We start from the raw sequence: 23,186 nt of genomic DNA on the forward strand, positions 1-23,186 counted from the left end.
GGTGGAGGATTAGCCTATTGGGCTGCGGCGCTAGCCACATTTGAGGAAGTTTTATGTGAGCTAAAACTGTTATAAAGGAGCTGAAAATGTAAACACCTATGGGAAGAGAAGTTATGTGAAATGAAGGGCAAGTACAAGAAACCCATAGATGGACAGTTGCGGCACAGTGGTTAAGCTGCAACTTGAGAGATACCTGATCCTGTGTGAGAGTGCCTGGGTTTGAGTTTGGCTTCCACTTCTGATCCAGTTTGCTGCTACTGCATACTATGGGAGGGAGAAGATGATGCCTGGAGTATTTGGGTCTCTGCCACTCATGTGAGATACCTGGATGAAGTTCTGGGATCCTAGCTTCTGCCTGGCCCAGCTACTGTTTCAGGCATTTGGGGAGTGAACCAGTGATGTAAATTCCCTCCCCCTCTCCCTTCCCCTCTCCCTCTCCCTCTTTTTCTCTCTCCTTGTGTGTGTGTGTGTGTGTGTGTGAAGCTCTGCCATTCAGATGAATAAGAACAAATAGGACATTTAAAAAAGACCTTGGGGCCTGGGCTGTGGGGCAGCGGGTTAACGCCCTGGCATGAAGCACCGGCATCCCATATGAGTGCCGATTCAAGACCCAGATGCTCCACTTCTCATCCAGCTCTCTACTGTGGCCTGGGAAAGCAGTGGAAGATGGCCCAAGTACTTGGGCCCCTGCACCTGCATGGGAGACCCAGAGGAAGCTCTTGGCTCCTGGCTTCCGTAGGTCCGGCTGTTGTGGCCAATTGGGGAGTGAACTAGCGGATGGAAGACCTCTCTCTCTCTCTGCCTCTCCTCTCTCTGTGTAACTCTGAATTTCAAATAAATAAATAAATCTTTAAAAAAAAGACCTTAAAGGAATACATCCTTCGTGTCTGAGAAATATAAAGAAAGTCATTCCAAATGATACCAAGGAAACAAAGGACATTGTATCAAGAAATAGGTTAGGGGCCCAATGCAGGTCACATCACATTTCATCTTATGGATTCTGTGTGAATGGACTTAAAGAGTGTTCCCTGATTCTTGATGTGCTGGAATTTCTTTCTTTCTTTCTTTCTTTCTTTCTTTCTTTCTTTCTTTCTTTCTTTCTTTCTTTGACAGGCAGAGTTAGACACTGAGAGAGAGAGAAAAAGGTCTTCCTTCCATTGGTTCACCCCTCAAATGGCCTCCTGGTCTCCCATGGGGTACGGGGCCCAAGCACTTGGGCCATCCTCCACCGCCTTCCCAGGCCACAGCAGAGAGCTGGACTGGAAGAGGAGCAACTGGGACAGAACCAGCGCCCCAATCGGGACTAGAACCTGGAGTACTGGCTCTGAAGGTGGAAGATTAGCCTAGTGAGCCACGGCGCTGGCCAATGCTCTGGAATTTCATTGGGTGATTTAAGCCTGGGGTTGACAAAATTCAATTAAACATCCAATTAGGGTTCTCTATGAAGAGTGGATATTAGTTAGAATATAAGCAGAAAATCTTTAATGCTTGTTTAAGCAGACACTGATATTTTTAATCAGGATATTGATTAACCTAGAGAATTGCTTAGAGAGTTTGGTGAAACTGGTGAAAACAGAAAGAATACCATACCATACCTGGTTGATAGGACTGCAACTGTGGCTTCCTTCAATTCTGAACACCTGCAGATCATGTACTATTCGGACTCTTGGTGTTGACTTCTTGTAGATGTTCTGGTCTCTCTACTTCTATAAATCACTAAGTTTTGCAGTCAAGATTGTGGGAAGTTGTGTTTGGTTTCCTGAAGTTCAGCAAGAAGGAAAGTCCTGGAAATGGGTATCTTATAATACTCACTTCCATAGCAGGAAGGAAGTTTTGCATTCCCAATACTTTACCTATAACAAAGTGATAATATGAAAGCGATTTAGCAAAGGGACCAATATTCACTGTAGAGGTTTGTTTAGTGGTCTAATTGACCATTTTGGCTTGGGCTAGTATGGTAGCAAGAGCTAGAGAAAAGTCTTGAGATTCTAAATTATTTGAAGGTAGATTTGGCAGAGATAAGGAGGATGGAAAGGAAAGGAAAAGAAGAATCAGGTATAATTCCTGGTTTTGGGGATTCTGGTACTTGGTGGATTAGGGGAATATTAACTAAGAATGAGAAGATAGGGTGAATGTTGGGTACATATTTAGTCAAAGAATCTATATTCTTTTTGTTATTTTACATTTAAGATAGCAATTAGATTTTAAAATGGTGATGCCAAGTTCAATTTATTCTAAAATTAAAAGTCAGTGTCAAAGGTGGAAATATAAACATGGCCTCAAAGGCCATATGTTTATTGTGACCATCCTGGACATTTTGGAAAATTGTCTTTAATAGATGTAGCTACCTTCTTAATACCTTAAAATGGCCATGCAAAACAATATGAGCAGCATCTATTGTGCCCTATGGTAAGACAAAACTTGATATATTCATAAAAGTCTTTATTTTCCATTGATCCCTGACACATAGACAACCACTCTCATGAGTCAGTTAGCTGTCTAACTGGATATCCCATAAGCCTTGGGAATTTCTGGTTCTAATATTTGTTGTTACTGATTTTATTCTAGCAAACTGGAAATATTATAGCAGAATGTTTAAGTAACTTTTGGAGTATGACAGACTAGAAGTGGCTCCTGGGCTTCAGTGATTATTGACTGTATGACCTAGGGATTCATTAAACTTCTCTTGTCCTCATTTATAAATGAGGACAATAATACCTAGACCATGGGGATGTGGTAAGAATTAAATGAGAGAATTTTTTTTTATAAACATTTGACACACATTGCAGGTACTCAATATGTGATAACTTTTTTATTGTTATCTATTCTTTCATCCTTCCAAATGCAAAAGCAAAACATTATCTCTCAAACAAAAGCAAAAATCTATCCTTCAGGCCCAAGCTCATGCAATTCATTGTAGTATTCCTCAGCCTAGATATGACTATACCTGAAAGCAACAGCAGCCATTTCAAATATTTTTAAAAACGTGAAGAAAGTTTGTGAATATCCAAGGACAAAATACAAGGAAAAGTCTGCCTTCTGAACCTGAGGCTAGAGGTCAAGCCAAATATATATCTTTGCTTTGTCATAGATTTTGGAGTCCCAAAATCTTTAGTCCCTGTTTCTCCTTGTGCATTTACAAACATCTGTATGCTCACCCCATATCTTTTCTCATGAAGGACTTCTCTGTTCTCCATAATTTCTGATTGCATAAGCCTCTGGCTTCCTTTGATTTATTCCAACCATAGCTTCATATGAGTTTATAAGTCACATTAACTGTAACCCTTAAGTCATATTTAAAATTTCCCCAGACAGAATTTCCCATGGGTCAGATGTCCAGCAGTAGCCTGGGTACAAAATGAGACTGTGAAGTGTTAGATTTGCACCTGCACAGAAGGTGTAGGTAGGACAATTTAAGCTGGGAGCATTTTGAACCACAGCAAACAAAGTAATTTGTTGTCGGCAGTAATTAGTTTATAAGGAGTAGAAGACAAAACACTCACACAATATCGGGTTTAACTGAAAGGGCACATAGACAACATAACACGGTGAACATGAAATACAGCTGGGTTACATAAGAACTGAACAATTGGCAGGAAAATTGCATTTCTCTGTCTCTATCGATTTTGCTCTTCTCAATTTTTTTCTTGGTAGACAGGTTATATTTATTCATGAGTTAATATTAATTACTCCTTCATCATAGGCAAATAACTTGTCTAAGGCCTATTCTAGGTTTTCTGTGCTTATGTGTGGGTACCAGATCTACATAATTTTGTCTATTTTCTAAACTTATTTCCCAAAGATTTATTTTTTATTAATTTGACAGACAGAGTTACAGAGAAAGACACACACAGAGAGAAGAGAGGTCTTCCATCCACTGGTTCATTCTTTTTTTAAAAACTTCTATTTAATAAATATAAATTTCCAAAGTACAGTTTTTGGATTAGAGTTTTAACTCCCTCCCACCCGCAACCCTCACGTCTCCCGCTCCCTCTCCCACTCCATTCACATCAAGATTCATTTTCAATTATCTTTACATACAGAAGATCAACTTCGTATAAATTAAGTAAAGATTTTAACACTTTGCACCCACACAGAAACACAAAATGTAAAGTACTATTTGAGTACTAGTTAAAGCATTAATTCACATTGTATAACACATTAAGGACAGAGATTCTAGATGGGGAGTAAGTGCACAGTGACTCCTGTTGTTGACTTAACAAATTGACACTCTTGTTTATGGCGTCAGTAATCACCCTAGGCTCTTGTCATGAGCTGCCAAGGCTATGCAAGCCCCCTGAGTTCATTGACTCTGATTATTTTTAGACAAGGCCATGGTCAAAGTGGAAGTTCTCTCCTCCCTTCAGACCTTCAGAGAAAGGTACCTCCTTCTTTTTTTTTTTTTTTTTTTTTTTTTTTTTTTTTTTGACAGAGTGGACAGTGAGAGAGACAGAGAGAAAGGTTTTCCTTTGCCGTTGGTTCACCCTCCAATGGCCGCCATGGCTGGCACTCTGGCCGGTGCACCACGCTGATCTGAAGGCAGGAGCCAGGTGCTTCTCCTGGTCTCTCATGGGGTGCAGGGCCCAAGCACTTGGGCCATCCTCCACTGCCCCCCGCCCCGGGCCACAGCAGAGCGCTGGCCTGGAAGAGGGGCAACCAGGACAGAATCTGGCACCCCGACTAGGACTAGAACCCGTGTGCCAGCGCCGCAGGTGGAAGATTAGCCTATTGAGCCGCGGCACCAGCCAGGTACCTCCTTCTTTGATGGCCCGTTCTTTGAACTGGGATCTCACTCACAGAGATCTTTCATTTAGGGTTTTTTTTGTTTTTGTTTTTTGATTTTTTTTCTGCAGTGTCTTGGCATTTTACGCCTAAAATATTCTCATGGGCTCTTCAGCCAGATCCAAATGCCTTAAGGGCTGATTCTGAGGCCAGAGTGCTATTTAGGACATCTGCCATTCTATGAGTCTGCTGTGTATCCCAATTCCCATATTGGATCGTTCTCTCTTTTTAATTCTATCAGTTAGTATTAGCAGACACTAGTCTTGTTTATGTGATCCCTTTGACTCTTAAGCCTATCATTATGATCAATTGTGAACTGAAACTGATCACTTGGACTAGTGAGATGGCATTGGTACATGCCACCTTGATGGGATTGAATTGGAATCTCCTGGCACATTTCTAACTCCACCATTTGGGGCACGTCCGATTGAGCATGTCTCAAATTGTACATCTCCTCCCTCTTATATTGAACATAGATCACTTTTCAGTTAAATTTAAACACCTAAGAATATTTGTGTGTTAATTAAAGAGTTCAAGCAATAGTATAAGTAGAACAAAAAAATACTAAAAGGGTTAAAGTAGTAAGTTGCTCATGAACAGTCAGGACAAGGGCTGATCAAGTCACTGTTTCTCATAGTGTCCATTTCACTTCAACATGTTTCCTTTTTGGTGCTCTGTAAGTTGTCACCAATCAGGGAGAACATATGATATTTTCCCTTTGGGACTGGCTTATTTCACTCAGCTATGATGTTTTCCAGATTCCTCCATTTTGTTGCAAATGACCAGATTTCATTGTTTTTGACTGCTGTACAGTATCCTATAGAGTACTCCTTAAATGGCTGCAACAGCCAGAGCTGAGCCAATCCAAAGGCAGGAGCCAGGAGCTTCTTCCGGGTTTTTCACATGGGTGCAGGGGCCCAAAGACTTGTACTTTCCTGCAGTGCTTTTCCAGGCATATTATCAGGGAGCTGGATTGGAAATGGAGCAGCCTAGACTCAAACCAGAAGCCATATAGGTTGCCAGTGCTGCAGGCTGGGGCTTTAACCCCTCTGTGCCACAGCACTAGCTACCATACTTTTGTCTTACCTTAACTCTATCTCCATCAATTTAGTTAAATGTAGCATTGCAATTTGCAGAGCTCAGTCTTTGCATCTCTTCTTTTTTTGTCTACTCCTTGAATGATCTCATCCAGTCTCCTGGCTTTAACTTACGCATATATGCAGACAACTTGAAATTTATATCTTAGCCTTGTCCTTTCACTTGAACTGCAGACCCATATATCCAGCTGAGCATTTAATAACTGTTTGGATTTCTAACTGGCAGCTCAGACTTGATGTGCCCAATGTATTATTCCTGATTTCGTCTGTCTTTCCAAGCCTGTTCTGATTACATTCTATGATCTTATGTTAGAATTTTTATTTCTGTCTTCACCCCAACACATAATATTTCTGTTTTTCAAATGATAATTAGCACCTTCCCTTTACTTTTCTTTGCAAAGATAGCACTACAAAAAGTACATAAGAAGTTTGACTTCTTGTTGGTACATACTGTGACAGAATGCATTCTTGCAAAAGGTGGTGGATTTTGGAATAGAAATTATCTCTTTACTGGTGCTGTGGAATTCTGTTGTCACAAGTGACTGTCGACCCTTTCTCCAAATCTGTCTCCTCAGGCCCTCCTCATTTCCCTTCTCCACAGCATTCCTCTCCTTGCAGCTGAAGTTATTTTTTTCTTTTTTCTTTTTTTTCTTACTTAAAAACCCAATCTATCCTTGGGTTCTTGTGTCCTGAAAGCAGTCTTTTCTGAGAGTAATTAAAGCTATTCTGAAAATTTCTTCTGTTCCCCACATTGCTTGCCTTTCCTTTGAAGTTATCCCTTTTGTTTTTCCTACCTGATTTTTTAAAAAAGCTTGTTTATTTATTTGTGAGGCAGAGAGAAGTAGGAAGTGAGGGCAGTGCTCCCATCCACTGGTTGACTCTCAGAAAGTCCTGGGAACTGGGAACTCAATCCACGTATCCCATATGAGCTGGCAGGAACTGAATTTCTTCTGTTTTTTTTTTTTCTTTTTAAATATTTATTTATTTGAGAGAAAGAGAGACAGGGAGAGAGAGGGAGAGAGATCTTCCACCCACTGGTTCATTCCCTAGTGGCCACAATATCTAGGACTGGGTCAAGCTGAGGCCAGGAGCCAGGAATTCCATCCTAGTCTTCCCTGTGAACGGCAGGGGACCAAGTAATTGTGCCATCATCCACTGTCTCTCAGGTACATCAGCATGGAGCTGAGTATCTGGTACTTGAACTGATGCTCCAGTATGGGATGCCACCATTATAAACAGTGGCTTAACCTGCTGCACCACAATGCCAACCCCAGGAACACAATTTCTTGATCCATCGTTGCTGGCTGCCAGGGTCTGCACTAGCAGGAAGCTGGTGTCTGAAGCCAGAATCAGGCATAGAACCCAGGCACTCTGTATGGGAGGTTGGCATCCTAACCAGCTAGCACAAAACTCCACATTCCCCAACACCCTTAGTTTGATTTCTACCGTTAGTGTACTTTGCTTTCTGTGTTATCTTATTCTTCATTGCCTGTTCACTCATTTTAAAGAATAAATGGCAGCCTTGTTACATTCGTGAGACTTAATTATTAAGGTATACCAATGGGCGATGAATCCACTTCCCAGTGTGTATATATCTCTACCCTTCCTCTTGTTTCTCCACTTTCTTCATCTAAATCTCCTGCCCTGATGCATCATTCTGCATGCGAGATGTGCTGAGGAGGCTGGAAATCTCATTACTCCATTTGTAGACTTCGCCTAATTCTGAGTGTTTGGCACAGCATGTCAGCCTTCCCTGAGCTGTGCCTGCAGGCCTGCAGGATTAATTACCTCTTGTACCAACACATCAGTAGATTTAACCAATCCCCTGGCGTTTAGCTCAACCCCCACTCCTCACCTCCTGCAGACTCCCATCGCACCGGCTTCAAATTTGTTTCCAATTCCTGAGTCTTTCTGAGATTCTGTGACTCATACATGATTAATGACTTATTGTAGTTTTCTCTCTAGACAGGTAGGTAGGTGAGAACTTACTAAATTCTTCTAGTGGCTTCCTGCTCATAGCAATATAATAAACAGTGTTTAGGTATCTGGAGCTAGAGATAAACTGCATTGTATCAAATCTTCTCCATCACTTGGGTAAATTCTTTCCTCTTTCAGTGCTTTGCTCATCTACAGTTGTGGCTAATAATATTAGCTATCCCATAGGACTATTAAAATAATTAAAGCACATATAAAAATGTCCAGCATGGAGCCAGGGTTGTGGTGAAACACTTGCAACACTGACACTCCATATGGGCACCAGTTTGTGTCCCTGCTGCTCCATTTCCAATCCAGCTCTCTGTTAATGGCATGGGAAAAACAGTGGAAGATGGCCCAGGTTCTTAGGCCCCTGCACCCATGCAGGAGACCGGGAAGAAGTTCCTGGTTGCTGGCTACCGCCTGGCCCAACCACGGTCGTTGTGGCCCTCTAGGGAGTGAACCAGAGGATAGGAGATTTGTCTCCCTGTCTTTCCTGCTCTCTCTGTAACTCTGATTTTCAAATAAATATTTTAAAAAAATGTGTCCAGCACAAAGTGGATTCTAGATAAATGCTATCCTTTTGAAAATCTGCTGATATTGATTGTTATCCCCTCTCATATTCATTTGGCTTTATGAGTTTAAATAGTTGTCCATAGCCCCATATTTTCAGTTTAATATGGTTTTCGGAGGATGTTTAATTAAATGCACATCCTACAGTGATTTTAAAGCTAAATGATAAAATTAATAGAAGGAAATGGAAAACTATTAAAATATTATTTTCGTGAATAAAGGGTTAGTACTGTTGCTATGATATGTAAAATTCCTTTGTTGTGTTGTGATTAGTATATAAACTGTGTATACATATATAGTTATATATTAGTTGATACCATATTATTTATATGCTATAGATATATTATCTCTTCTCTCAGTGACAGACAAGATATTCAAAAATTAGGAGACTTTTCCTGGAATTTTCCAAAATTCATCCCTCCCTTTATGTATCACTGTGGTAACTTAAAATCTGTCTTGATCATTCTAGGGCACCAGGATGCCTCTGGGAGATGGCTTCCCTTTCCCCAGGACCAGTGTCCAATGACTGATTGCTGGTGGACAGGAGCTCTATTTAGATTTCTCCAAATATCCTGAGATAGGAGTCACCTTCACCATGCCCAACCCAAGGAGACAATCATACTTCTATGTGTTGGAATTTTCAAAGTCTGTGGCTTTTCCTCAGATACCCTAGGCATTATGTTCTTCTTGTCAGCTGGGCCTAATTCTTGGTTAAGCAACTTTGAGTACCCCTCAAACCTTGAAGAAGACCATACCTGGATGGACCCATCTTCTTTTTGGTTTTTCCTCTTTTTTTTAATCTCCAAATTACCACTTTCAGTTCATTTATCTGATTTCCTTACTTCTATGAAATTTGAAATTTCATATTAATTTTTATATTATGACTTGATAGCAATGAGAAACAGATGGATTTATTTCATATCCACTGGGAAGAATTCTGAGTGGCTATATACATGTGAAATGATCAGAGATACGTTATTGTTCAGGGAAATAGGGCTATCTTTCTCATTACTAGAATATGGGCATTTTTATGTTTTATTGTACATTAACAAAACATTCCAGTTTCACCCTAGCTGCACATTAGGCTTCCTATTCCAAAATGAGAAACAGCAGTATAGGTTTTTATTCATAGTTTACTGTAGTGAAAATGATTTTGGGAAAATGTTGTTTTTATAATCACTCTCCCCCACCACTGTTGCCATTACTACAAAATTAAGAAATATACAAATATTTGTTTATAAATCTCTATGAACATAAAGGGTTTAAGATTGTACTATATTTACTCTTCCCTCCCATGGCCTAATGGGAGAAATAGTCATTTTAAAGTAGATGAAAATAGCCTTAAGATTACAGAATCCATCTAGCTCTTTAGCAATGTAAGCTTCTGAGTGTAGAGAGGAAAGGAAATCAAAATATATAAGGATTGTAACAAAGTCAGAGATACAATAAACAATGAAAGTGAGGCTACTAGGTCTGCAAGGAGAAATTCTCCTTGCTAAATTGTCAAATATTAATTTTTATTTCTTTGTTCACTCTTGGTTGCAAGTGTGTGTACTATTGCATCAAGCCTATCCTCTCTATGGGAGAACATAATCATCTTTCAGGAGTCATCGAAACCTTCCTTATAGAGTACAGCAGAAACCAAGCTCTGGGACTGTCTCAGGACGGAAGGGAGGGAGATGAGGAGTGAGAAAAAAAAGGAAGGAGGAAAGAGGAAGGGAAGAAAAGAGGGGGAGGGGTGACTAGACTGGAAGGAGACAGAGGAAAGAAGAAACGAAAACTTGACAGAACTGGTTCTCATTTCACTTCCTTACCTCAAGCCCTGATTCACTGTTGAGGAGACAGTTGCTAATGTCATGCACACTCACTGAAATCAGTGTCTTAAAAATGCAATGTAAATGTAGGGAGCATGTGGGAATTTCAAATAGGGAGGTATGCTTCTAATTTGATTTTATGCATATTATTGACTTTGTAAAAGCTCAGGCAAGATTATACAGTACAGCTATGGAGAAATTTAGGATTCATCTTAAATACCAATTTTTACATTAAAATTGCAGAAAATCCATAAACCAAAGAGCCATGAATTTATTGCTAATTTTGAAGAATGGCCACAGTGGCCAGGACTACGTCAGGCTGAAGCCAAGAGCCTGGAGCTTCATCTGGTCTTCTGTGTGGGTGACAGAGACCCACACTCAGGCCATTTTCTTCTGCTTTGCCAGGTGCATTTAGCAAGCTACTGGTGGAGCACTCGTACTGGAAACGGCACCCATATGAAATGCCAGTGTCTAAAGTCTGGCCTTAATTCACTGCACTATAACATTGGTCCCTGAAGATTGATTTGAGTGCCATACAAAAATGGAGTTTCAAAATAAATTTGTCTGGGGGCTAGTATTGTGTTGTAGTGGGTTAAGTACCTCTTTCGATACTAGCATCGCATATTGGAGCACCAGTTTAAGACTCAGCTGCTCTGCTTCTGATCTGGATGCCTGCTAATGTGCTGAGCTTTAAGGCAGGGAAGATAGCCCAAGTACCTGGGTCCCTACCCACCCACGTGAGATCTGAATAGGGTTCCAGCTCCCAGAGCAGGCTCTTGCAGCCATTTGGAGAGTGAATCAGTGACTGGGAGAGGGAGAGGGAGAGGGAGAAGGAGATTTATATAATTAGAAGGAGATATTATATAATTATATAATATATAATATATATTATACATAACATATTATATAATATATTATATAATATATTTTGTATTATATATAATATATATTATATTATATTATTACATAATTACATATATACATATACATATTACATACAATTACATAAATACATATAAATTGTATATATTAATACAAAATATAATATATAATATATTACATATCACATATTATATAATATATTATATACAATACATTATAATATGTTATGCATTATATAATATATAAAATATATATTATATAATATTTAATATATAATGTGTTATATAACAAAATATTATATAATATATTGTATCTTTTATATAGTATATAATATATTTTATATTGTTATGTATTATATATAATATAATTATATTATATTATATTATTATATATTATATATAATTATATGTAAAATAATATATAATAATATATAATTATATATTATATATATATAAATCTCCCTCTATGTACATATATATACATATATATATAAAATAAAATATAACTTCTCCCTCTGGCACTCAGCCTATGAAATAAATAAATAAAAAATAAATCAATCTTTTGTAAAAAGTTTATTTTGATGAAAACTTTTGAAATCCATACAGTTTTTTCATAATGCACATTTTCTATGAACTTTCTGAAGGTCTCTCATGTATATGGTCTCAAAAGCTTTTGCAGAAAAACAAACTTATCTTTGAAATCCATTTCCACAAGCATTTTGAAGTGTCTTCAGATGTAAAATTCAGAGTTATTTAAGTCACAATGAATTTGGAAACATGTAACACTGTGAGTCTCATCCCTTTGCAATTTTTATAGTTCCACTCTTCAAAAATGTGTACCCAATTGTATCTCTAGCTAATCGGTGGCCCAAGGTCAGATCTAACATTCAGAGTCTACTTTGGACTACATTTTAAAGGTTTATTTTTGCTCACATACAAAAGAAGCATCTGCATTTCTGGTTTAACTTAAGGACTCAGAAGTTCTGTGTTAACTTACATGCATCAACCCATCTAGGACCAACTGTCCAGAGCAATGCTGCTGCCTTCTGATGGCTCTCCCTGACTTCCTTACTCAGCGCATACATCTTGTGAATCTGCTAATAGCATTTAAGTGTGTGGACATTGTATTAGATTTAGGGCAGCTGCCAACACATGTTGTATCATTTTATGGTGTAGAAAAAGTGACTTATTGGTCCATGCAGAACATACATGGGTTCAATTTCCTGTCACTACCTCAACCTAGTGCCTGAGTTTGTACAGTGCAATTAACCAGAGCCAATCAGATAGAGATAAAATGAGGATTTTTCATGAATTTGGAGGTTGAATGAGCTGGCATAGATGAGTCAGCACAAATCAATCATTATTTCTCGGAAAAACAGACAGAAAACAATAACTTCAAGTCTATGCTTTTTCCCCCTAAGGGATGGCCACATAACTAGATCACACAAGACAAATTTAATTCATGTTGTGTTAAACTTTCAAAAGGTTTTCCTCGGGGTCTGGAACTATGGCGTAGCAAATTGTCTCCACCTGCAGGGCTGGCATCCCAAAATGGGTGCCGGTTCAAGTTCTGACTGCTCTGTTTCCAATCCATCTCTCTGTTAATGGCCTGGGAAATCAGAGGAAGATGCCCAAAGAGCTTGGGCCTCTGGGCCCCTGCACCTATGTGGGAGATCTGGAAGAAGCTCCTGGCTCCTGGCTTTGGCCTGGTGCAGCCGGATCATTGTGGTCATTTGAGGAGTGAACTAGTGGATAGATCTCTCTCTCTCTCTCTCTCTCTCTCTATATATATATATATATATATATCTGCCTTCAAACAAATAAATAAATCTTAAAAAAATATTTTCTCAATGTTAGCTTTTTTAAAAGATCAAATCTGGCTGGCGCCGTGGCTCACTAGGCTAATCCTCCGCCTTGCGGCACCGGCACACCAGGTTCTAGTCATGGTCGGGGCGCCGGATTCTGTCCCGGTTGCCCCTCTTCCAGGCCAGCTCTCTGCTGTGGCCAGGGAGTGCAGTGGAGGATGGCCCAAGTCCTTGGGCCCTGCACCCCATGGGAGACCAGGATAAGTACCTGGCTCCTGCCATCGGATCAGCGCGGTGCGCCTGCCGCAGTGCGCAGGCCGTGGCGGCCATTAGAGGGTAAACCAACGGCAAAGGAAGACCTTTCTCTCTGTCTCTCTCTCTCTCACTGTCCACTCTGCCTGTCAACAAAATTAAAAATTAAAAAAAAGATCAAATCTGATCTCTTATTTTATAAATGTGAGCTTTTTCACGAAGGATTAAACCTCAGCTCATGGAGTGACTCATACGTGGATGGATTATGTTACTTTTTTAAAATCAGCACCTTATAGGGACACTTTAAAGCCAAATTTGTAACATAAAGTTCATATTGTTATGTGTGGGCATTTATAAATACCATATCCTGGGAAGGACAGAAAAGGAATCTCCCTTTTCGGCTGTGCGGATCGCTTGTGCATCTCCACCGGCAGTGACACTGTGATGAAGCTGTGCAACACCCTCCCAGCTCTGACACGATGGCTTCTTAATAAGGACATTTGAGATGGGCTTGAAGGAGACCACTGTGTCCGTGCTTTGTTTACTGATGGTGCTACACAAAAGCCTGATATTGATCTGGCGTCAGAAGGGGCTCCTGTAAATGCTTGAGATGATGTTCTGTGAAGGATAAATTGGTAGAGTTATTTAGAAAGAACAGAATTAAGTTCAGTGTTCAGTGGTGCCTAATCCATGAGAGTTTTTGGAGGAAAAAGCTTAGTATTCAGGTGTCAGTAGAGGAATTGGGCAAAGTTCCTCACATATGAGAAGCAGGGGATGAAGGCCAGATATTTACAAGAGCCTTCAGCTTGTCAGCTGCACAGCATGAGCAAGGTTTGCAAGCCAAGGTTATTCTTGCAGCAAACATTCAAGACTGCTGAGAATGGGCAGTATGTGTTTTGTGGAGTGTGTGTTATTCTGGGTGACCCTGGGCTAGGTTTGCCCAGATCATATGCAACAATAAGGGAGAAAATATAGGTAGGAAAATATTCATCAGTTCTATGGTGGTTCTGTGCTGAAACCAGAGTCAGGCAACCACATGCATGAAAGTACTTAAGGTTAATTATTACTGCAATTATTATTATTATTGCTGATTCCATGAGCCCCAGCCTTCTCAGAAGGAAACCCAATAATTAAACCCTTCAGCTACCTGACTCAGCCTCCCCATGAGCCTTGTCTGTAGCTTTCTTAGCCTCTAAGACTTAATAGCAATTGAGGATGAAGCCTGGTGAAGGTGTCCTCAGTAGTTTTCCATTTTAACACACATCCCACACTCCCAACTCAATATTTCACCAATCGGGGTTGACAAGCAAAGTTGTCTGAAGAATGCAGCCTGATAGTCACATATTATCTGTCAGGGTAATAACTCCCTCAGGGTTTTTGGAAAAATATTTCCAACTTGACATTTAGAAACACTGCAGATTTCAGCCTGTCTACTACTCCCCATTGCAGAGACCTGTATCCAAATGTATACCACATACTGACATCCTACAAATATTATACCGAACAGGGATGCATCTGACAATTCTGAGTCCCCTCTCTTCAGTCTGTCCTGGATGTAATAAGCAAAAATAAAAGGAAGCTAATTTTCTGTTGAATCATGCACCTTCATCGACAATGCTTGACTCTGTGCATCAGCACATCAGTAATGATGGAACTTGCTATTGTACTTAGGAGACACATAACTACCCAGGTACAAAAACACTGTTCTTTGTCTACCATTGTAAATATTTCTAAAGCTTTCCTAACTGTGTTTGGACACTACTAGATAGCCAAACATATATTTTGAAAGTATAACTTTTCTTTTTTTTCAAGTAAAAATAATAGTTATCACTGGAAAAAAGTTATATATTCCTATGAAGGAAAAGGCTGTGAGTTAAATTTGTCTGTTCATTCTCATTCATTCTTAACATATCCCATATTCAGTATTACCATCATCTTTCTCTGTGCCCAAATGACTCCAAAATGAAAGCTGAGAAATTCAGCATTATAAAAGTGGATATTTGTGGAGTTGTGACACCATCCTTGCTCAGACTTTCCAAATTCATGTCTCTCTTTTATACATCAAAGTCTTCATTCTTCAATAATAACTTCTATAACTTTTCCTGCATTCTCTCTTCATATACATATTTTTAAATATATCATTTAGTTCAAATTCCTATTAATTTATGTTTGGATTACTACACTCTTAAATTTGTTTCTCACTTTCAAGATTTTCTCACTGATATTGTATTTTTACTATACTGTAAAGTGTACAATCCTTGTATTGATTCCACATATCCTAACACTTAATTGTTATATTCATGCACACTTGGCACTGAGCAGACCAAATATAAATACCTAACTTCAGATTTAAAGTCATTTTAGCTTATTACTTTCCTTTCTAACTCATTTTTTTCTTTTGTATTAGTTGCCATGACTTTCTTTTGGGTAATCCAACTCTTCCATGCCTTTTCTACACCACTCCTGCTGGAACTGTATTGCATCTTTACTCTATTTGAAGGCAACATGGAAGCTATCATTGTTCTCCCATTTTTCTTTCTCTCTCTACCCTGAGCTCTCTCAATGAATATTTAATGGTGATGATTTACAAAGAGAACATCAAGAACAACATTGCAATGGATGAATAAAGGCAATAACAAGCTTGTAAAACAAAATACTTTTCAGCTTCCTCCTGTTTACAGATAGCATGTGAATTTACGTTCCACCTCCCCATCGGCCACATAGAGTCCTAGATTTGCTCTTGTAAAATTTCATTCTTCTTGTGAGTTCTCCTAAAACTTAATCATGGAAACAATGTCCCAACTTCAGAATCATACATGTTTTTTGAAGATAGGACCACGTTCTCAATAATTAATTTCTAGTTTCAAGATGATTAAAGGAATATCATATTTTAGAGTAGCAATTGGAAGATTGACATTTCATATCATTTTCATGAGTCAACATCTGTCTGTCAGTGTAAATGATTTTGTAAATCATAGAACACTCATAAAGGACACCTGAAGAGGCGCACCTTGGGGTGAGTGTGACCCAGTCTCCACCATACACCTCACCCGTTCTAGTCTATCTGGAAAGACAAGTGGAGAATCTGAGGTACAAGTTTAGCTGGGACAGAGCCAAGAGCTAATGTAGATCTGCAGAAAATTTTAAAGCAGTATACATAATAAAAACTAATTTAGAGGCAGGCATTTAGTACAGCGGTTAAGACACTCCCTGGAAATCTGCATCCAATATTGAAGTGCCTCGGTTCTATTTCAGGCTCCACTTCCAACTGCAACTCCCTGCTCATGTGCACCTGGAACGCAGCAGGCAATGGCTCAAATATTGGGTCTCTGCCGTATGAGAGAGCCAGGTAGAGTCCTGGGTTCCTTCCTTCAGCCTGACCTGCCCTGCTGTTGTGGGCAATTGGGGAATTAGTCAGTGAATGAAAGAGCTCTCTCTCTCTCTCTGTGTCCTTCGCTTTTTCTGCCTTCAAATAAAATAAAACATTTAAAAAAATATGAATATGGAAAGATAGACATTTATAAAACCATAAGAGTACTTCCAAAAAAATCATGGAAAATGGAATTAAAAGATAATTAGTTTGGCATGGAAATTTTTTTTTTTTTGACAGGCAGAGTTGGACAGTGAGAGAGAGACAGAGGGAAAGGTCTTCCTTTCCGTTGGTTCACCCCCACCCCCCCACCCCCCCGCCAAGTGGCCACTGCAGCCGGCGTGCCACACGGATCTGAAGCCAGGAGCCAGGTGCTTCCTCCTGCTCTCCCATGCGGGTGCTGGGCCCAAGCACTTGGGCCATCCTCCACTGCACACCTGGGCCACAGCAGAGAGCTGGACTGGAAGAGGAGCAACTGGGACAGAACCAGAGCCCCAACGGGACTAGAACCTGGAGTGCCAGTGCCACAGGCAGAGGATTAACTTAGTGAGCCACAGCGCTGGTCCAGGAAAAAGTTTTCAAATCCATGCATTCATTTTGTCATTATTCACTTTCCATGATGTTTCTGAAGACTCCATATTGGCCCAGATACAGCCTGATTGATGTTTTTGAAGACTCCATATTGGCCCAGATACTGCCTGATTAATATCCAGCAGAGGCTTGTGTGGGTACCTGGGGATTAAATTAAAGTTTGGTTAAGATTCAGAGAGGTTATCTGCACCACAAATGTGAACAAATGTTCCACTGGGTTTACAAGGGAAACATGAAAAATCCAAGGAGAGTAACACCTCAAGGGGCCATGGAACGGGGAAGGGAATTTAGGGAGAGGTTTGATAGGGGACTAAAGGGTGAGTGGAGCTTTGATCAGAGGGGTTGGAGTGGGTATTTCCAGGAAGGGTATGATATCAACTAAGGCAAAGTGTCAGGGACCAAGTTAAAGATGCTTTGGGAACTGATTTTAAGGGTGAAAGTCACTTGATAATATTAGAGTTTTAGAAAAATCAAGCTAGCAGCAAAGCAGATACTGAATTAGGGAGCCTCAATTTCCACAGTTAAAAAGACTGATGTATTCAGTGCTATCCAACTCTAGCAACAGTGTTTTAATTAGCAGGAAAAATCAAAACTTGTCATTTTCTCAACTATGATTCTCTCCAATATTTTCAATATTTTCAAGTTTGCATCCTTTATTTGTCCATAAGTACTAGCAGATAACTTGCACAAATGAAATATATGGTATCAAATTTTAAAAAATGAATATATTAGCCAATACAGCAATTTTTGCTTAGTGTGTAACTTCAATTTTTGCAAACATGATGCTTCTGTTTTTTTTTTTACATTTTTTGATATATGATTTTATATTTTCTCTTATTAAATTTTCCTGTTTATATGTTGGGTCCTATCTCTCCATGTTTCATGATATCCACACAACATAAGTGATAGTCAGTCTGTCTCCTGCTCTCAGATCCTGTTGGCTTCACTTCTGATTTTGACTCTGGTGGGAGCAGGCAGTCTCATGTGGGATTCAAGTCACTTCACACTGACAGTGTCATAGCTCCGGACTCCTCTGCTATGTCTAATCTTCCTGTGGACGGTTTTCAAAACAAGGAGCACATGACCTCCCAGGAGCCCCAACATTCTGGATTCTGAGAATACTTCTTCAACTCTGGTGAATCCAGCCAGCACCCAGCTCCCGTGTCCACCGGGTCCTCAGTGATCTCAATAATGCACCCTTGGATTGATCTTTCCTACTTCTCTCACTCCTGCTCCCTGGGATATTCTCCAGAATAAACTACCCAAACATAAATCTTTGTCTCAAGATCTATTATTTTATTTTATAATTTTAAATATTTTTATTATTTATTTGAGAAGTAGAGTTACAAACAAAGAGTGGGAGAGACAACGAGAAAGGTCTTTCATCTGCTAGCTCATTCTCCAATGGCTGCAACGACCAGAGCTGGGCGAATTTGAAGCCAAGAGCCAGGAGCTTCTTCCGGGTCTCCCATGTGAGTGCAGATATCCAAACACTTAGATAACCCTCCTCTGCTTTCCCAGGCCATAAGCAGAGAGCCAGGACACAAACCACTGCCCATATGGGATACCAGCACCGCAGGCACAGGCTTAACCTTCTAGGTCACAGTGTCAGCCTCTTTATTTTAATTTACTACATTATATTTTATTTATTGATTTGGGAGAGAGGGTGTGCTGGGTGAGTGAGGCTAGAGAAAGAGAGACAGACAGAAACAGACAGAGACTCCCATTTGCTGAGTCACAGTTGGGAGCTAAGAAATCAATCCAACCTTCTATGAAAGTGTGAGGGACCTACCAACTGGACTACTACCCGCTGCCTCTCAGGGTATGCATTAGCTGGGAGGGAGAATCAGAACTGGACTCAGGCACTCCAGTGTGGAGCACAGGCATCTAACATAGCATCTTAACTGTTTAGGCAGAACACCCACCCTAGGTTTCATTTTTGGGGATAAACCTTTCTCTTTTCATGATAATCTCTCCCCTTCATTGAGTTTTGGAACCACTAATCCGGGAGATAGAAATCATCTTAGAAGGGACAATAAAATCTTTTGGAAGCTATCACTGTGATCAAGGCAAATATGATTGGTAGTGCCATCTGCAGTGGAACACATGCAGTCATTGCATCCGGAATCTTGTCTTGTATTTGTGTAGTGCTTTGTCATATTCAAAATTGTCTATGCACCCTAGTTTTTTTTTTAAATCATCTCTTTTTTTCCTATGATTTCACTTACATAAACATCTAAAACAGCCCAAATTACATTCTGATGTTTAATAGTGACCTTTAGGAAACAAGAACTGGTGTAGTGATTGAGAGCCTGCACAAATCAAGTTCACTGTAATGGCCTCTATATTTATGTGAAGTGTGTAAGGCAGGGATTATTTTCACATTATAAATGAGGAAACTGAATTATGCAAAGCATAAATGATTTTTAAGATCAGATTACAAGTAAGAGACCTGACAAAGTCTTTCCTACAGATACTAATAAAAAATACATATTTATCAATGAACCCATCAAAGCCAAGCTACTTTTTAATTGCTTTGCTGAATTATATGCCTTGCAGCTTTGAAAAAGGTCAATAAATAATGACAACTTCCCCACCAAAATTGTGAATCAAATGAGAGGTGGACAGAGAATTGGCTAAAGGGAGCCAAAATATTTCCTTTATTTCTGATAACATTGGAATTCATTCATGGGAGCTTATATATTTAACTGTAGAACTAGAAAGATACCCTCTGTCATTCACCTTAAATGTACCCAAGTTGGTCACTATGGGAAAGGAAAGAGGATGAGGCTGGAAATCACATATCAAGTTTTTCATTAAAAATTCGTAAATGGGATTATTAGTTGGGAATTGGCTTGTGGTACGGTAGGTTGGACCACTGCTTGCAGTGCCAGAAAAGTGTCGGAAAAGTGCTAGCTAATCTTCTTCCAATTCTGTTTCCCCACTGGTGTGCTTAGGAGGGGAGTGGAGGACAGGCAACGTGCTTGAACACTGCCACTCATGTGAGAGACCCAGATGGACTTGTGGGCTTCTGATTTTAGCCTGGGCTAGTGCTAGCCGTTTGAGTAGCAGATGGAGTAGTGGATGGAGGATGTCTCAACCCTCCATCTCTCCATCTTTCTGCCTTTCAAATAAATAAATTTTGAAAATAAGATTAAATTAGTCATTCTACCTCCAGAGTGGAGAAAGTGAAAGAGTAGAAAGAAGCCACCCTCTTCAAGCTTTCTGTCACTGTTCTTATTTCAAAGTGGAATAAAAGTCTTAGAAAATCTGAATCTCATTCTCTCTCAGCTTTAGAAGCAGCCACTCCCCACTCCCCACCCTATCCTCCCCAACACAAATTGACCCAAATGTCATGTTCATCTGCTATCAATTTCCTCATTTACTTCCCAGGAAGACTAAAATCACACTTCTCACTTCATCAATTCTGCTTTGTTTCATTACTTAACAGTTGTGCAGTTTGTTTCCTAATCTAGTCCCCGCCCCTATTCGTTCATGTCTGTTATAGCCACCCTGAAAAACGATTGGCTGCCCAAAGCTCCATGCTGTGTCTTGCCTCTACCTCTGTGTATGCAGTTCCCTCTCCATGAGAAGTCCTCATCCTTCTCTCTATCCAGGGACGTCTTTATCTTTTTAAAAAACTCATCCTGTGCCTGCAGGTGGTGTAGTAGCTAAAGCTGCCATCTGGAAAGCTGGCATCCCACATGGGCACTGATTCCTGTCCCTGTTTCTCCACTTCCTATCCAGCCCCCCGCTAATGGCCTGGGAAGGCACTGGAAAATGGTGCAATCCTGCCTCCCATGTGGAAGACCTGGATGAAGCTCCTGGATTTGATGGGCCAACCTTGGTTGTTGAGGCCATCTGGGGAGTGAACCAATGGTTGGAAGAATTTTCTCTCTCCATCTCTCTCTGTAACTTTGCCTTTCAAATTAGTTAATTAATTAAGAAAACTCATCCTAAACTTCATGTACAGATTTTCTGTTTTTTCTCAATTGCACAAATTGACTCATATTTTTGCCACCTTAGAGCTTTCTGGATATCTGTGAATGGCATATGATATACTAAATTACAAGTACTAGTTAGTTTTTTCCTTAATTTACCGGAAAGTCAGCCCCTTAGAGGCTTAAAGCTTGTGGTCTCACCTTTCATACACAAAATACAGCTTAGTGCCTTTCTCTTCATTAGTTTAAACAAATGGATGTAGAATGACCAAAGGAATAATGGCCAAAAACATATTCCAAAATGGTCGCACAGGGGTACCTCAAAAAGTTCTTAGGAAAAAAACTAAGTTTATTTTGGTGCAAAAAATAAATTCATGCATATATGAGGTCTTTAAAAAGTTTGTGAGGGGTGGATACTATGGCCCTGTGCGCTCAGCCCTTGTGTAGGAAGCCTGCACCCCATATGGGAATACAGATTCTAGTTCTGACTACTGTGCTTCTAATCCAGCTTCCTACTAACACGCCTGGGAAAGCAACAGAAGATGGCTCAAGTGCTTGGGCCCCTGCTACACAAGTCAGAGACCCAGATGTAGTTCCTGATTTGTGACTTTGACCTGACTAGCCCTGTCTTTGGTGGGCATTTGGGGAGTGAACCAGAGGCAAATGAAGATTTCTTGTCTCTCACTCTCTGCCCACCTCCCCCCACTCCCATATACTGCAAATAAATGAGAATAAATTTTTAAAAGTAATTTTTAAAAAGTTCATTAAAAGCACATATTATAGAAAAACAATGCATAAATGTCAAGTTCTTTTTGCCCAAAAATAAATGTATCCATTAATTTCATTGTTCCATTATCTTTTTAAAATACTCTTGTAGGGACCAGCATTGTGGCATAGCTGGTAAACCCACTACCTGTGACGCTTTCTTCTCATATGGGTATGAGTTCGAGTCTTGACTGCTCCACTTCTGATCCAGTTCCTTGCTAATGTGCCTGGGAAAGCAGCGGAAGATATCACAAATCCTTGGGCCCCTTTACCCACACAGGAGAGTTGGAAGAAGCTCCTGGCTCCTGGCTTCACACCAGCCCAGCCCTAGCCACCGGGGCCATTTGAGGAGTGAACTAGTGGACGGGAGCTCTCCCCCTCACTGGGACTGTATATTTCAGAAAAATAAAAATCAATCTTAAGAAATTACTCTTGTAGATGATTTTCAAAATCATATACAATGTACATAAATGGCTGTTATTTTTATTTGGGAAGCAGAGTTACAGACAGAGAGAAAGAGAGACAGAGAAATGTTCTGTCTTCTGGTTCACAGCCCAAATGGCCACATGGCCTGGGCTGGGCTGATCTGAAGCCAGAAGCCAGGAACTTCTTCCTGGTCTTCCACATGGGTGCAGGGCCCCAAGTACTTAGGCCATCTTTCTCTGCTTTCTCAGGCCATTAGCCCAGAGTTGGATTGGTAGAGGAGCAGCTGGGACTGCCCATATGAGATGCTGTTGCCACACACTCAGAGGCTTAACCTACTACGCATTAGCACTGGCCCCAGAAAAATATATTTGATTAAAAGTATATTTGGTGTAAAGTGTCAGTCTATATCTTTACCTAGATTCAATGGTGATCATAACCTGTAAATAAAGAGGGGAGGGTAAAGATCTTTCTTGAGGAGGCAAACACTGTGTGTGACTCAGAAACTGTGTGTTCTGTCTATTTTCACTGCTCATAAGTGATGGTGAAGCCATTAACAAACACAAGCAGAGAGAGCAGAGGTGTGAGCAAAAAAAAAAAAAAAAAAAGAACAAAAATAAAGATCATAATAGTACAAATGTATTCAAGATTAGAATAAAGCTGTTGCTTCCCTTCAGAAATAGCATTGGAATAGACATGGGAAGATCTGGTGTTGTACATAAAATAACATAACTCAAAAGACAAGATTATGCAACAAGGATGAATAAGCCTTGAGATCCATTGGAAATGAAGCTGCTATGGAATATTTTGATTGTCCTATGGAAAAATAAACACTTTGATTTTAGAAAAAAACAACCGATTTGAGTAGACAAAATGTTCTTTCCACAGTAGAAAAATTTTTCTTCTAAAAACATCTTA

Source organism: Oryctolagus cuniculus, chromosome 8 (assembly GCF_051225735.1).
Source record: "Oryctolagus cuniculus isolate XC-2025 breed Fujian yellow rabbit chromosome 8, ASM5122573v1, whole genome shotgun sequence".
Classification (NCBI taxonomy): Eukaryota; Metazoa; Chordata; class Mammalia; order Lagomorpha; family Leporidae; genus Oryctolagus; species Oryctolagus cuniculus.